At 40.6% G+C, this 16,445-nt stretch overlaps 1 long non-coding RNA gene across 1 annotated transcript in view; it reads left to right on the top strand.

The window, feature by feature from the left end:
- The window catches only part of LOC149134043 (uncharacterized), a 104,228-nt gene extending 88,350 nt beyond the window's left edge, over window positions 1-15,878 (top strand). The window contains exon 4 of the long non-coding RNA XR_016243106.1: window positions 15,529-15,878. This is a non-coding gene — a long non-coding RNA (uncharacterized LOC149134043). The remainder of the gene's footprint in view (window positions 1-15,528) is intronic.
- Window positions 15,879-16,445: the final 567 nt, after the last annotated feature.

The raw sequence follows: 16,445 nt of genomic DNA, 5'->3' as shown, positions 1-16,445 counted from the left end.
GCCTGAAATTACTAATATGGTCCCCCTTGCTCGGGTCTTTTCTGACCAGCGTTACCACTCCCCGACTCACAGAGCAGGGAATTCTCCCATTCTGTTGCCAGTTCGTGTACACGCCAGCCAGCAAGTGTCCGAACAAGTCCGGCATTGTACTATAAAACTCGTAGGGCAGACCATCCAGTCCCGGCGACCTGTCCCGCGCGCTCTCTGCCAGTACCTCTTTGACCTCCGCAGCTGTGATCGGCCCTTCACAACGCCCCACCTCGCTTGCTGAGAGTCGCGGTCCGTCAGCCAGGACATCCCTTAAGGGCTCCCCATGGTCCAACGTCTCGTTCGTCCCAAACAACCGTGCGAAATGCTGATGAAAGGCCTTCTGCATCTCCTCCTGTCCTTCGATCCGGCGCCCCTATTCGTCAATTAAAGACTGCACAGAAGCATTTCTGCCTCTCCGACTCTCCACATGACGGGCCCATCCGGCAACATTAATACCTTCTCTGCCTACCGCGCGTAACTTAGCCCTGACTCTACTACCTTCGTGTTTGGCTTGGAGGTGACGGAATAATACCGACCTCGCCGCCAACACTCTGGATGCAGAGCCTGATACTATGGCCTCCTCTAATTCCTTAGTTAGATTCCCTTCTACTCTTGCTCTCTCTAAACTTAGCTCTTTACTAAATCTAAGAGACTCTAAACGTATGGCTCTTTTGAGGGCGCACCACCATCTGTTATTAACGATGGCTCCGCATAATGCCCTCTGCACTAATTCCTTCACCCGAGCACGGAAGACTTTACTAGTCAAAATAGACTTGTTCATCTTCCAGTACCCGGGTCCCTGTCTATGACACTTAGCTAACTGCATCCTACATGTCACAAATTTGTGATCCGTGTAGGAAGTACAGTGAAATTGTGGACAACTAACTATATCCCTATCACTGTCTTTTATAATCACCCTATCTAAGTAAGACCTCTGTGAACCGTCGTTATTAGACCACGTCCACTGTGGAACGAACGGTTCATCCAGTCTATAGCGGTCTACTAGTTTATAGCTTGCTAGTAGCCTTTTTAGGCCAGGGCTTTCCCTTCTATTGATTGAGCCACCACTATCCACTTGCGCGTTGAGAATAGCGTTGAAGTCTCCTGTTAAAACTAAAGTTTTCGACGTCGCTAGGAAATTTTCCAAATCTCGAAAAAAAACCGTTTGTCTATTTTCTTGCGGAGCATATAGTGCTACCAACCTGAAAGACTGCTTATTCGCGTGTGTCACATCCAGAACGACCAGCCTACCTTCTGGGTCTAGAAAGACTGCACTTACCTGTACATCCAAGCTTTTTTTGAACAGTACCACAACGCCCCCACTCCCTCCTTGACTCGGAGAAATAACTTTCTCGTAATCATTAAGAAGAGGTGAGAACGCCTGTGGGCCGTTCAGCTTGGACTCAGTCACCACACATATATCTATCTTTCGCGACCTGAGGTCGTCTAGGAGGCATGTCTGCTTCCATTTGGACCTCAGGCCACGTACATTTATACACCCTATCTTAACTTCCATGGAAAAAAAAAAATGTTTACATTACCTTTGCAGGAGGGGTTTCACGACTTGCATCGTCCCCTCCTCCGGTATCTTCTATGACTGGTGTAGCCGTTGGTTTTAAAATAATTTTTTCTTTCACGACATGCTGACTCACATCAAAAATATCGTCAGCATATCTCCGTTTGAATTGTTCGTAGTGTTCGGCACTTATCCTCGCCAACCGTATGTGCGGCGGTTTCCCTTCAATCGGTCCCATTATCGTATAGTTTTTTTTTGTTATTAGTTCGTGTAATACTTCGTTTTTGATGGTGTACGAAACAATTCTTTCTTGCGGGGGTTTAGGAGCGGGTTTCAATTTGGGAGTGAACGAGGGTATTATTTCTTGTATGTTTTGCGTTTTTTCTTTTTTTCTTGTAGGGGGAGGGGAGTCTGGGCCAATGGGTTTTTTCCTTTTGTTTTTGGCAACTTCAAACTCCGCTTCTTCCTTACTTTTTCCTTTTTCTATTACGACTTCCGGTGTTTTCGTTTTTCCTTGTTTGTCATCTTTTTTAAGTTCAGTTTTCTCCGGTATTTCTTTCTCCCTTTGGGGAGGGACTTCTTTTTTTTGGTTCGGTTTTTTTATTTTTACACATTCGGAGCGCACGTGGCCCTTTTCTCCACATTTAAAACATCTGGGCCTCCGTCCCTCCACCGACACTCTTGCACTGAGACCTTCCCCTATAAATATCCTGTCTGGTCTGGTCTCGAGGGTATCGTTTGACGCTAGAACTATAAGCTCTAGCGCCTGCCCCTTCCAATTGAGTGCGTTCCTTCTTCTCATTGTGAGTACTTCCACTTGATCCTCCACGTCGTAAATTAAAGCTTCTACCAACCAGTTTACGTCATACCCGGGTGGAATGTCTTCTATTGTGATTTTCGCAGTTCTCCGGCCCAGGTATGTGGGTAAGAGCATTACCTCTTCTGTTTTCAACGTTTGTGTTGATACTACTTTCGCAATTTCTGCGGATTCGAATTGGGCCTCTACTGTAGCATTTCGAGGCCCTCTACCAACGTATTTTATTTTTTCCCACACAGGGGCAAGACACTTTTCAATTGCATCCGTTTTCATCATCATGATGCGCCTTTCTTTGCAATTGTACACTTTGTAGATAACGGTTCTTACCGCCAACTCTTGGATAGTTTCCTTTGGCGGTATTAACCTTGTTATGTCGTCTGTTTTCCTTATTAGGTTTCTGTACTTGTACCACTGTTCGGGTATCACCTCCATTGCTTCAAATTGTCCGCCTACGGCGGAAGAAAAACTGCTGGCCTTTTTCTCTTCCTTGGTTACTTCTGGGTCTACTTGAAATACTTGTGTATTATTGAAACAAATTTCTTCTTGTAAAAGAGGAAAGTCCTCATCACACAGTAGAAAGGTCATTTCGTTATCCATATTGAAAAAGTTTTCGTTTTACACGATGGTAGTTTGCTATCTCTCTAAAAGAGAGCAGCAAAAAAGAAAATTTTTGCCCCGCAGGGCGCAATTCCACAGGAACAACAGTTGAAACTTGACAAAAATCACACCAAACAGCAACAAAAAGGACAGAAACAACTCACTAAACTAGGCAGAAGCAATTCAAATCAGTACGACGAGCCCGAAGTAGCTTGCCAGCTGGATAGAGAAGCCTGTTTTGCCTTCGCAAACTTATGTAAATCATAGTGAAGTTCATTCACTGATCAGCAAAATTAGAAATATAATATTTCTATATCTCTCAGAAAGATTTAAGCAGTAGTGGAGCGATAAAGTTGTAGTATATTGTCAACTTAATGTGACAATCCCAATAAGGGAACACACTACTGCCGTTTAGCCCTAGGAAGCTGGACCGCTTCCTGTCGGCCTTGACACAATTACTGTGTCCTTAAGTTTGCGAAGGGGAGACAAGCTCCCCCACCCAGCCTAGCCAGCATTCAGGGACATGTTTCTGAGTCTTTGCTCGTCATCAGCCTGAAGTAGCCTGCCAGCTGGATAGAGAAGCCTGTTTCGCCTTCGCAAACTTATGTGAATCATAGTGAAGTTCATTCACTGATCAGCAAAATTAGAAATATAATATTTCTAGCCAGCATTCAGGGACATGTTTCTGAGTCTTTGCTCGTCATCAGCTTCCTAGGGCTAAATGGCAGTAGTGTGTTCCTGTCTCATTCCAGGAAGAAAAAGTAGAGGTAGTTGATAGCTTCCGCTATCTGAGTGACCAAGTTAGTAGTGGGGGTGGGTGCGCTGAAAGTGTAGCTGCTAGAATAAGAATAGCCAGGGCAAAGTTCAGAGAGCTCTTACCTCTGCTGGCGACAAAGGGACTCTCACTCAGAGTAAAAGGCAGACTGTATGATGCATACAGTTGTATATAAGATATTCAACATAAAAGAAAAAAAATTATGGTGGAGAGGTGCATGGCACCAATATGGAATAAAGTATGCTACATCAGCCATGGAATGCGAAACACAACCGTTGAAGCACAGTTTCAAATGGCTGATGTAGCAAAAGAACATTATTTACATTATTTATATTTGACAGATATTTGTCCTCATCTTGTTTGTTGTTAACTCAACATTTCAGTTGATATACATACCCTCCAGCCTTCATCAGGTGTCTTGGGGAAATTTTGAACCTGGGTTCTCATACCTAAGATTTTTTTTTTTTTGATGTTGTTATTATTATTATTATCATTAAGATCACTGCCTGGAATCGAACTCAAAACCATTATGCCATATGCCCGATGAAGGCTGGAGGGTATATCAGCTGAAATGTTGTGTTAACAACAAACAAGATGAGGACAAATATCCATCAAATGTAAATAATGTACATAATTCCTCATCTCTTAAATATAGAACTGTAGTAGCAAAAGAAGTGTCAACAATGACACTAAAAAACGACAAAATTATGCTGCTACCCACATACTTGGGCTACAGAATGGTGAAGATATACCAGCTGGTTATGAATTGATGTGGGTAGCAGTGGTAGACGTTGAAGAAGAAGCATCCATCCTGCAAATGAAGAGGAGGGACGCCGTGAACTGGTGAGGCCAGATGCTCGAGATGGTAATTCAAGCTGCAAACCAAACTCTGGAAAATTTATCCGATAGAGTGTTCGTGGGGGAGGGGCTGACAATGCAAGTGGCTGTGGAGGGACATAGGCCCAGATGCTTCAAGTGTGGAGAGAAGGGCCATGTCCGCTCCATGTGTGCCAAAAAGAAAAATGAGAATGAGGCCCCTCCCCAAAAAGCTGTAAAGGAAACATCAGCAGCAGAAGGGAAGGAGAGAACAAAAGACGAAAAGAACCAAACTGCCGAGGAGATGGAGTTTACAACAGTGACTCATAAGTGTAAGAAGGCACAAGTCCCTGATCCCCCCCCCCCCAAAAAAAACACAAAACACACAGACACGCAAAACCAAACTCCCTAGCCCAAGCCCACAGCAAGGCCATTTGCCAAACCCTTCCCCAAACTACAAGTAAAAACTATAGAGTTCCAGGAAAAGAATGAGCCGTTAGCAAGAGTCATTAGGGCACACCATGACACGTGAGTGTTTAGAGTAACAAAAGAAACACAGACAAACGTTAGGTATGCAAAAATAAATGAGAAACTGTTTACGGATATGAAGGAGAGGTATCCAGAAAACATAAAAGACATAACCGCTGAAGTGGCACAGGATAAACATATTATAAGCCCGACTACCACTCCCAGGAAAAGCCCAGCAGCGACACCTGATAAAGAAAATGACAGGGAGGTAGGCAAATTTGTACAGCCCCTCCCCAAACTGAAAATGTGAGTAATCTCTTTCCTTTAATTTTCCAAAAATGATTAAGTTAGAGTGCATAAATGTGCATGGACTGGGGTTGCAATGGAAACAGGCTTGTTTTCTGGATGATCTCAGGACATGTGATATAGATGTAGCAGTCGCAACTGAGTCCAAGATGAGTGGATCACAAGCGTTCTCTCCTCTTCTGAATGACTATGAGAAAATTATTTCTCCTAGCCAACGAGGAGTAGTGGGGGGGGGGGGCGTGGTAGTCTTATTCAGGAAGAACTTGGACTTGCAAGCAAGTACTGTCTTTCTGGACCCAGAAGGTAGGCTGGTCATCCTGGATGTAACTCACGAAAGTAAACAGTCCTTCAGGTTGGTAGCTGTGTATGCTCCTAATGAGTGTGGGTAATCGGGATTTTTGTGAGACCTTGAGCACTTTCTAGTGACATCTAAAATGGTAGTTCTGTTAGGAGACTTTAACACTATACTTGATGCACAGGTGGATAGTGTTGGCTTGACTGATAGGAAAGGAAATCCTGGCCTCAAGGGTCTACTAGAGAGCTATAATCTAGTAGACCGCTACAGACTGGATGAGCTGTTCGTTCCACAGTGGACATGGAGTAATAATGATGGCTCTCACAGATCTACATTGATAAGGTATTTGTTAGAGATAGAGATTAGGATACTTTTAGTTGTTCACAATTTGATATAGTACCTTACACGGATCACAAATTTGTGACGTGTGAGGTACACTTAGATAAATATCATGGGCAGGAACCCGGGTACTGGAAGATGAACAAGTCTATTTTGACTTGTAAAGCCTTCCATGCCCAGATTAAAGAGTTAGTACAGAGGGTACTATATGGCACCATCATTAATAATAGATGGTGGCATGCCCTCAAGAGAGCCATTCGTTTAGAGTCTATTAGATTTAGCAGTCAGCTAAGTTTAGATAGATCTAGAATAGAGGGTGATGTAGTTAAGAACTTAGACAAGGCCTTGGAATTTGGCTCTGCATCTAGAGTGTTGACGACGAGAACAGTCTTGTACCGTCACCTCAACGCCAAGTTGCATAGTTAGAGCTAAGCTACGTGCAGTGGGACGAGAAGGTATTAACATTGCTGGATGGGCACGTTGTGTGGAGAGTAAGAGGGGTAAAAAAAGCCTCTATAAAGTCTTTAACAGATGAACAGGAGTGCAAGATCTATGGACAGGAGGAGATGCAAAAGGCTTGTCATCAGCATTTTGCACAGTTGTTCAGACAGAGCGGTGCACTAGAGCATGGGGAGTCCCTAAAGGGCTTCCTTGCCAGTGGGCCATAGCTCTTGGCATGGAAGGTGAGGTGCTGTGAAGGGCTGATTACAGCTATGGAGGTCAAAGAGGTGTTGGCCGAGTGTGCCGGGGAAAAGTCACCGGGGCTGGATGGTCTACCATATGAGTTTTATTGTAGCATGCCAGACTTGTTTGGGGACCTGCTGGCCAGCGTCTACACAAACTTGCAACAGAATGTGAGAATTTCCAGCTCTGTGAGTTGGGGAGTGGTGACGCAGATCCAGAAGGACCCAAGCAAGGGGTATATTATGAATAATTACAGGCCCATAACTCTACTCAATGTTGAGTCAAAGATTTTGGCCAAGGTGTTAGTTAGAAGGTTGACGTGTGTCGTGGAGAAACTTGTAGGGAAGGTGCAGACATGCACCATCCCAAGCATGTTGATCCAGGACAAATTTCACCTTATCCGTTACACCTTAGACAGGTTGGGTAAATTAACCGGCAAAAGTGGGGTACTGGTCCATTTAGACCAGAGTAAAGTGTTTGATAGGGTAGACCATCAGTACCTGGCCATGGTTCTTGAAGCAGCTGGGGTGAGCCCTGACTTCCGTGGTTGGATCTCTGCCATGTATAGTGGCATCAAATCCACAGTCCGGATAAATGGTTACCTGTTGGAGCCGTTTTTGATCAAGCATTCAGTTCATCAAGGGTGTCCCCTGTCTTCGCTTCTGTATGTGTTGGCTCTTGAGCCATTACTGTGGAAGCTGGAGAATTTGGTGGGCGACCCCAATGAAATCGGTTGCAGTAAGTTGGTTTCTGCTTACGCAGATGATATCACCATCATCATGTCCAATGAGGCTCAATTATCTTGAGTAGAGGAGGCTATCAGAGGATATGAGGCGGCGGTAGGGGCAAAAGTTAACAAGGACAAGTCCATCGGCTTGTGCCTCAGCACCTGGAGGAGCAAGTCGATATCATCCAGTTTCGTGGGTCATTGGACAGAGGGTCCTGTTATGTTGCTTGGAGTTTGGTTTGGACCAGACTCCTAGATGGAGAAGAATTGGAGCAAGGTGGCAGACATGGTGGAGGCCCTAGTCCGGACCTGGTCAGGAAGGTCTCTGTCCCTGAAAGGAAGGGCGGAGGTGGTACAGGTCTTTATTGCATCTGTAATTACCTCTTCCGCGTATTGTGGAAGGGAGGGTTAGGGAAGCCCTGGTTGATGATGTGCAGACATGCGTTGAGGCTTAGGCATCTCTGCCGCTACCTAGAGGGTGATAAGGTGTGGAATCTGCTAGCAAAGGAATTCTTTACATGACCAGCCTCTTTGGAGTGATTTAAACCCGGTTTCATTAAAAGACATAACCTGACTGAATGGTAAAAGGAGTGTTGACAGGCACTTGTGCTGATCCACAAGATGGAGCAAGGCCGGCAGTAGGAATACAACCTCGGTTTTGTATAGAGGGCTGGTAGAGTATAAAAACAATAATACCCTAGGAGAGGCTCTGAGGTTCTATGAGGACCAACTTACCAATTTGTTCAAAAAAACTTTCGGGTCAGGGTATTTGGATAATAACCAAAAATCCCTGACCTGGCAGTGTTACAGGAACGCTTTAACTGTTCGAGATAAGTTATGCAGGCACAGAATGTCAGTGCCAAGGACATGTCCAAGATGTGGGCTGGACAACGAAACCGTCCAGCACACTTTTGTACATTGTCGGGAGTTGTCAGGCTTGATAATTTATGTCAAACACGTGTTTGACATAATAAAGATTATACCACCAACTGGACTCTCTAAGGAAGGTGAGGCATGTTTTTTCTGTACAGTTGCGGTGCTGAAAGAATATGTGTAGAAGACTAGGATGCAATGATTCATGACAGGGTCCTTCATTTCTGGCCCTGGTTTGCTACAATACTTTAGATATCATCTGAAGAGCAAGATAGGGCTGGAGAGAAGGACTCTGTCAAGAAGTGTGTTTGAGGAAAGATGGAAAGCTATGTTAAGAAAGGTGGGTGCAAGGGACCCGGCTTAATTGGCTTCAGAAAAAAGGAGGAAATAAAAGGAAGGAGATAGCTGCTGGGCCTTTGAGGCAACAGGGCATATCCCTTACTCATATAGAAAAAGACTATTTATTTCATCATCAATATTTTTAAATAATAGGTATAATTCGAACACATCACAACATTTTTTGTATGTATTGTCCTGTGCTGTCCCATCTATGTATTGATCTTTATGGTGGTAATAAAAAAATTCAGCTAGCAGGCCATGCTACTCCAGACTGATGATGAGCAATGACTCTGAAACTAGTCTGTGGATGCTGGCTTTGCTGGGTAGAGGTGCTTGTCTCCACTTTGAAAACATAAGGACACAGGAAATGTGTCATGTCCAACAGGAAACAGTGTTTCCTAGGGCTAAATAACAGTAGCATTCTTCCCTTTTATGGGACTGTTACATTAAGTTGACAACATACTATCACTTTATCATGCTGCTACCACATAAATCTCTCTGAGAGATTTAGAAATATCTTATTTCAACCTAATATATATATATATGGCAGTATTGTTGTCTCTTAGAGGACAGCCACATTAAAGTGGTCATAAACAATATCTTCATCATGTTGGCATGGGTTGGACAGTTGGACAGTGTTTTGTCAGGCAGAAGACTGCACTAGACTTCTATGTCTGTTTTGGTATGGTTTTTACAGCTGAATGCCCTTCCTAACACCAACCACCCCGCAGAGTGGACTGAGTGCTTTTTATGTGGCACCAGCACAGGCAAGGTCAGTTTTGGCATGACTTTTATAGCTGGATGCTCTTCCTAACACCAACCACTTTATAGTGTGGATTGGATGCTTTTTGCGTGGCACCAACACTAGCAGTAACTTGCAAGACAAAGAACCTTTGAGAGGAGAGGGGTCATTGGAGGGGGGCTGATCTTGTGTCAGATGATGAAAGGGTAGAGTGTGACAGAAAGACAGAATTAGGTGTCTTTCTGTACAGGAGGTACATAGTTACCCAACCGGCCAGAGAGAGAGAGAGAGAAAGAAAGAGATGGTGGCAAAGTACCAGGGTATACTCACAAGGAATGGGGATCAGAGCATAGATGGGATGGTAGAGTGAAAGAAGAGAGAGAGATAGATGGTGGCAAGTGCCAGGGCACACACTGAAGGTATGGAGGTCATAATATAATTGGCAGAGTATTGCCAGAGTAAAGAAGCGTGAGTAGGGAGTGGGGCACTATGGGATAGCAATGATATGAGCTGGACAGTGAAGACAGGATTCGGGAATGAGAGATAATCATGGTGCATGAAAAAGGAAATGTGAGGAAGAGAAGAGATGCAGTTTGGGAGAAGAGATGTAGTTTAGTTTGTTTGGGTAGGGTGTGTGAAAAATTTTTTTGTTATATGTGAATGAAACACAATGCTTCTAGCACTCAGTTTTGCTGATATGGGTGGGTCTTCTCAAAAATATCATGTCGCTAAACAGCTCGCTCTATCGTTATTTCCTCCTTGAAGCCCAACATCCTGAGATCAGTCTTCACCACTTCATCTCATGTCTTCCTGGGTTTCCCTCTTCCACAGGTACCATCAACTTTCAGTGATTGGTACTATTTTATACAACTGTCTTCATTCATATGTATCACATGTCCAAACCAATGTAGTCTTCTCTCTTGCCTGCTGCATCTGATTCCTCTTATGCCAAACTTTCCTCTCAACAAATTTGTGCTTTGTCATACATGCACACTGATGTTGCACATCCAGTGGGGCATACTACCTTCGTTCTTCTCAAGTCTACATGTCTTCTGCATCCAGAGCCATGTCTCACTACCGTGGAGTATAGCTATTCGTACACAGGCATCATACAAACTACCTTTCATTCTGTGAGAGAGAGTCCTTTTGTTACCAACAGAGGTAATAGTTCTCTGAACTTCCTCCATCGTATTCTTATCTTAGAAACAATATTTTCGGAGCATCCTCCATCATTGCAATTTGGTCACCTACATAACAGAAACTATTTACTACCTTAAGAGAGCCACCTGGGCATTTGAGAGAGTCTAAGCCCTGTGTGCACTTAGTGCTTAATATTCCTACACATCTGCCACACACGAAGGCAACTTTATTGCCTTCGTGTGTGGCAGATGTGCAGGAACAATATATATATATATATATATATATATATATATACACACACACATATATATATTATATACACACACGCATATGATACACAAAGCATTCTAGTGTGAAAATTACCCAGCAACAACAGGGTACTCAGCTTAGCTGAGTATCCCGTTGTTCTTGGGAGTTGCTTTTTCCAGAGTACCAATTTTGGCCTATATTTTTATTTTTGTACTATGTACTTAAAACAATGGGAGAAGCCTTGAATGTAAAGCAAAATAATTTTTTGTAAATCAGTGATCACTATTACAATCCCCACTTCCTTTATTTTCAAACAGAAAATGAAATATAATTTAAAAACAATAGTAAAATTTCAAGAAAATCTTTCCTTAATGCTGACCCCACCATAAATCGTAAAATTGTGGCTTTTGTTTTGAAATTTTTTTAATCATAGTTTTAAGATATGGATGGTCCAAATCTGCAATTTGTTTCTGTTTATAATTTCAAAATAATTTTCAGACACAAAGGTGTGTGATTTAAGGGAGATTTAGCTGATGTTTCTAGTACATCTGATGATCAGGTGGTACCTTCCTCATTTCTTTGTCCCATGTATTGATGTTTTCCAGTATTTTTCTCCCCATAAGCATATCTTGAAAAGTGATGCGGTGGTCCCTTGCTGGTATGTAAGCAACAACAAAAAAAAAAAAATGTAATTTAAATTTTTAATTCCCCCACCCCGCATCAAGTGTGTCCACACACACACATCTGTGTGCATGTGTGTTTGTGTGTAACAAAAAACATTCATTCACAGAAAGGTACAAAAAAATTGTTATTTAAATCTTTAACTCCCACTCCACATCAAGCAAGTCCATGTGTGTGTGTAAGAAAAAAGATATTTACTAACAGAAAAGTACAAAGAAATTTGTTATATAAATCTTTAATTCTCACCCTGCATCAAGCAAGTCTGTGTGTGTGTAAAAAGAAAACATTTAGTGACACAAAAGTATGCTATTAAAATAAATCATCTTTTACATACTTTTTTTTTATAATCAGTTTGTTGCCCTAATAAAATTTCTTACACACATGCATATACACACACACATACACACACTGAGCATCAGAATATACTTTTATAGAGAGTGAGGAAATTTACCATGAGAAAATAAAGTGATAGACAAGTAGAGAGAGAGAGAGAAAGATCTTTGCTGTTGCTGTCACAGATTTTGAAATTAAGTGACAATTTTGAAATTTGGTATATTGATGTACTTTTCCATGCTGAATTTGAGGTTGTGATTCATTTATTCCAGAAAAATTTTAGAAAAATGTTACAAAGGTTTAAAGATCGTTTTCCTCAATCATAAAACAGGATTTGGAAGCTAAGCATTTTGTGCATGATAAGCTGTGTATCATAAAATGAAAGTAAACATTAGAAGATGAAGTTTTAAAACTAAATGAAAGTTATGTGTGAGAGTTAAGATTTATACAAACAGAGGGAATGTCAGAAAGTATGATAAATATGTAGAGATTGATGGTGATAGATAGAGAGTTGGAGAGTTGTTAATCTTAAAGTTGAGTTTATTTCTTGCAGCAAATTATATTTTTATTATTGCTTACAGCCAACATTGTCTTTGGGATGCAGATTCTGAAAACCAAATTTGTTTTTCTCAAGGATGCACTGTTCCTGAGCTTTTTTTGGCTAAACACATATACATAACCACATATACTTGCATTTATATAGTAGATACAAACATATATATATAATATAAATACACACACACACACACACACCATCATCATCGTTATTTAACAGCTGTTGTCCATGCTGGCATGGGTTGGGCGGTTTGACAAGGGCTGGCAAACTGGAAAGCTGCAACAGACTCTAGTCTGATTTCACTTGATTTCTACAGCTGGATGCCCTTCCTAACACCAACCACTCTGAGAGTGTAATGGGTGCTTTTACATGCCACTGGCATGGGTGCCATTTGCATGACACCAGTATATATATATATATTTATATATATATATATATATATATATCTGTGCTTTGGTTCTTTCTTTCTTTTTCTTTTCTTCCTTTTTTTGTCACTTTTGCTATGAATTAAATTAATGAATTCAACAGGATACACCGTCTGCAAGTAGTTGGGTTCAGCATATTATCCTCCATTTTCTAATTGTTACACAAATTTTGGGTAAAACCTCCACTTTTACCCGCTCCCATTGATTGCACCTAGTATAGCACTAGTGTAGCAATAATTGGGTACCCTCCCAGCAGTATACTGGATAGATACTATCCCTTAGTGGGTTGTACCCCCAACCCCTAACTCTCTCACGTTATATATATGATATATATTTTATGGATATATATATATATATATATATATATATATATATATATATATATATATATATATATGACAGGCTTTCTTTCTACCAAATCTACTCACAAGCCCAATGCTATATTAGGAGACACTTGAACAAGCTGCCAGGCAGTGGGATTGAACCCAGAGCCATGTAGTTGTGAAGCAAGCTTCAGAGATTTATGATAAATTTCTGAAATCTATAATAATCTCTGGATATCTATGACCCTGATTAGTGTGTTGAACTGGATATGAGAGATTTTCTTAAATATTTTTCATATATATATGAAAGTAAACTGTAAAGTAGTTGGTGTTTGAAAGGGCATCCAGCTATAAAATACTTGCCAAAACTGACCTCGCCTGTGCTTATGCCACATAAAAAGTACTAAGTCCACTCTGCTGAGTGGCTGGTGTTAGGAAGGGCATCCATCTATAAAAATCCTGCCAAAACAGTCACAGAAGTTTGGTGGAGGTGCATTTATGGCTATTAAAGAGTAACTAAATAGGTAGATGAATTCTTGGTTCAGTGTGGTCAGAAAGAATATTTAACTTTAGTTCAGTGGTCAGTAAAGAGAGCTAGAATGCTAGAAACAGATGCCTAACTTTAGGAGAGGGAATATATTTGATATTAAAAGTTTAAAATTAACAATTAAAAAGAGTAGTGCAGCCAGCATATTTCAAAGATACATATGTTAAGGGAATAGGTATTAATAAATGAAGGAAATACATACATATATTATTATGACTGTGAATGTAGAGAGGCAGGTGTCACATTTTGCTTGCATTTGGACCTGTAGAAGAACCTAAAGGTATGATAGAACTTATGCTTGCAGGAAGAGAATGTTTCATGTTGTCTATTAAGTAATTGTGGTGAATCATGGATTAATATTTGTGGGGGGGGGGGGCTTCCTTAAGGCAGAGTCCACATGCAGAGTGCTGGTTTTGGTACAGGACACCGAACTCTATTATGGCCCAGGTTATCCTATATGATATTTTCTGAAAAGAATAGATATCATGGTACCATAGGCTGTAGGTAGCAAACCCACCACACATTTAAGACTCCAGGAGTTCCAACAAATCCTGTGATAAAAAGAAATAATAATAATAATTGTAACAACAGTAATAATAGCTGTAATAAGAATACAAATAACGGTAATAATAATAATAATTTTTATAATATTATTGAAGACAACAATAAAAATTAAAATTATTTTAATAATAATAGTAATGATAGTAACCTCACCTTAAGCACCCACCACAGTAGAGGAGCTCCTGAAACTAGTCCCTCAAGTGCCACCGTCCCTTGAATCTCAATAGAACCTAGAACATCCACTTCTAGCCACCACCCTATGGACACAATTGATATCCATAACTACAATACTAATATGAGCCAACCCCTGAATACTACCCTAGACTTTAACTTGCCCTTAAATAGTACAGCATCATTCCTGTACATATCTATCTAACCCATGTGGGCCAGATAGATCCAGCTGCAACTGTCGATTTGGAATTGAATACCTGCTGCAAGTCCATTGCAGAAGATTTAACATCGTCCACAACACACTGCAAAATTCTGCTAGTCATTACATTAGGTCTACAATTAATTTTAAGTAGAGATATTCCATACATCTGAATTCATTTAGATATGAGGAGCATAGCAAGTCCACTTCCCTAGCCAACCACATACACCATCTGATAAATAAGAAAATACCAGAGAGGATAACCTGGGCCATAATAGAGTTTGGTGTCCTATACCAAGGCCAGCACTCTGCATGTTGACTCTGCCTTAAGGAAGCCCCCCCAAATATTAATCCATGATTCACCACAATTACTTAATAGACAACATGAAACATTCTCTTCCTGCAAACATAAGTTCTATCATACCTTTAGGTTCTTCTACAGGTCCAAATGCAAGCAAAATGTGACACCTGCCTCTCTACATTCACAGTCATAACAATATATGTATGTATTTCCTTCATTTATTAATACCTATTCCCTTAACATATGTATCTTTGAAATATGCTGGCTGCACTAATCTTTTTAATTGTTTATGTTTAACTTTTAATATCAAATATATTCCCTCTCCTAAAGTTAGGCATTTATTTCTAGCATTTTAGCTCTCTTTACTGACCACTGAACTAAAGTTAAATATTCTTTCTGACCACACTGAACCAAGAATTCATCTACCTATTTAGTTACTCTTTAATAGCCATAAATGCCTTCCTCCTCCACTTTACTAAAACCTTAACCCCTGACCTCTCATCCCAAACCTACCCTGACAGAATAATACTGGCCTTTTATCTTTATTTTTATTTTTGTTTCCATTACTTACCCTCTTTACATTATCTTTATCTTTATTTCTACTATTCTCTCTTTCTTTTTTCTCTTCTCTTCACTCTGATCTGCCTATCTGTCATGATGTCTTGGTCTATATAATTGTCTCTCTCACATTATATTTTTCTTACATGCTAACTGCTAGATTTATTCCTTCAATCTGAATGCATCACTCAAACTACTGCCTAGATTTACCTGGGATTATACTTAGAGACTATACCTTCTCGGAAATATGGACAAACCTCCATACCCTCCAGAACAAGATGAGCTGTGAACTTTATTCTTGTATCTACTGTTTTATTCATCCATATTCTGTGAATTCTCTGTCTGAAACTTTTGTGCATACACACTTTGTCCCTGATGATGGAATAGTCAGTGTATGGGGGTGTTGACTCATTACCTGGGATATCCCAGAAACAGCTGTAAGATATTATTAATGTCTACTTGTTTTTTTGATTTGCCTTACTGTAACTAAACATTCTAAATGACCTGAAATGCTTGTCCTGCCTTGGTTTTGTTTTTCTTTTCCTTTATTATATACCTGCTGGTTCAGAAGCCTACTATGGATCCCTACCTCCAGCTACATCTGTGAATTTGGAACCTAACAGATGGCCAATTATAGTACTTATGCAGCATACCTATTGGTTTAGTTCATCGGTGAACTTAACTCCTCATATTCCTATATATAGAAGAAAACAGGTGAATTTGATCAGATATTTAGTAACATAAGAAATCACTTGTTTCGTAAACAATAAATATTGGTTCTATAAGGAAAATCTTATAAGCTGATTGCATTGTCAAATCTTCTGAGACTGCATAACTCCCATTGATAATCTTAATTATTCATACTGGACTGATGACTGTGTTGTCATATTGATGCGAGTTATGCAACCTCAGAAGACTTGATATTTATTGTTAATGTAATATATGAGATTTGATGTAGCTAAATATCAGTAGAACAAACCCTCCTGTTCCATTTTGCTTTCTATTTGTACTCTGTGAGCCACACAACTGTGGATTGCAACCATATGAAACTAAGACTACAATTTATTGTCCTCATAG

The sequence above is a fragment of the Octopus bimaculoides genome, chromosome 9, assembly GCF_046866305.1.
Source record: "Octopus bimaculoides isolate indiv1 chromosome 9, ASM4686630v1, whole genome shotgun sequence".
Taxonomy (NCBI): Eukaryota; Metazoa; Mollusca; class Cephalopoda; order Octopoda; family Octopodidae; genus Octopus; species Octopus bimaculoides.
Note: the sequence above shows the minus strand (reverse complement) of the source record. Positions and strands in the feature narration are given on the sequence as shown.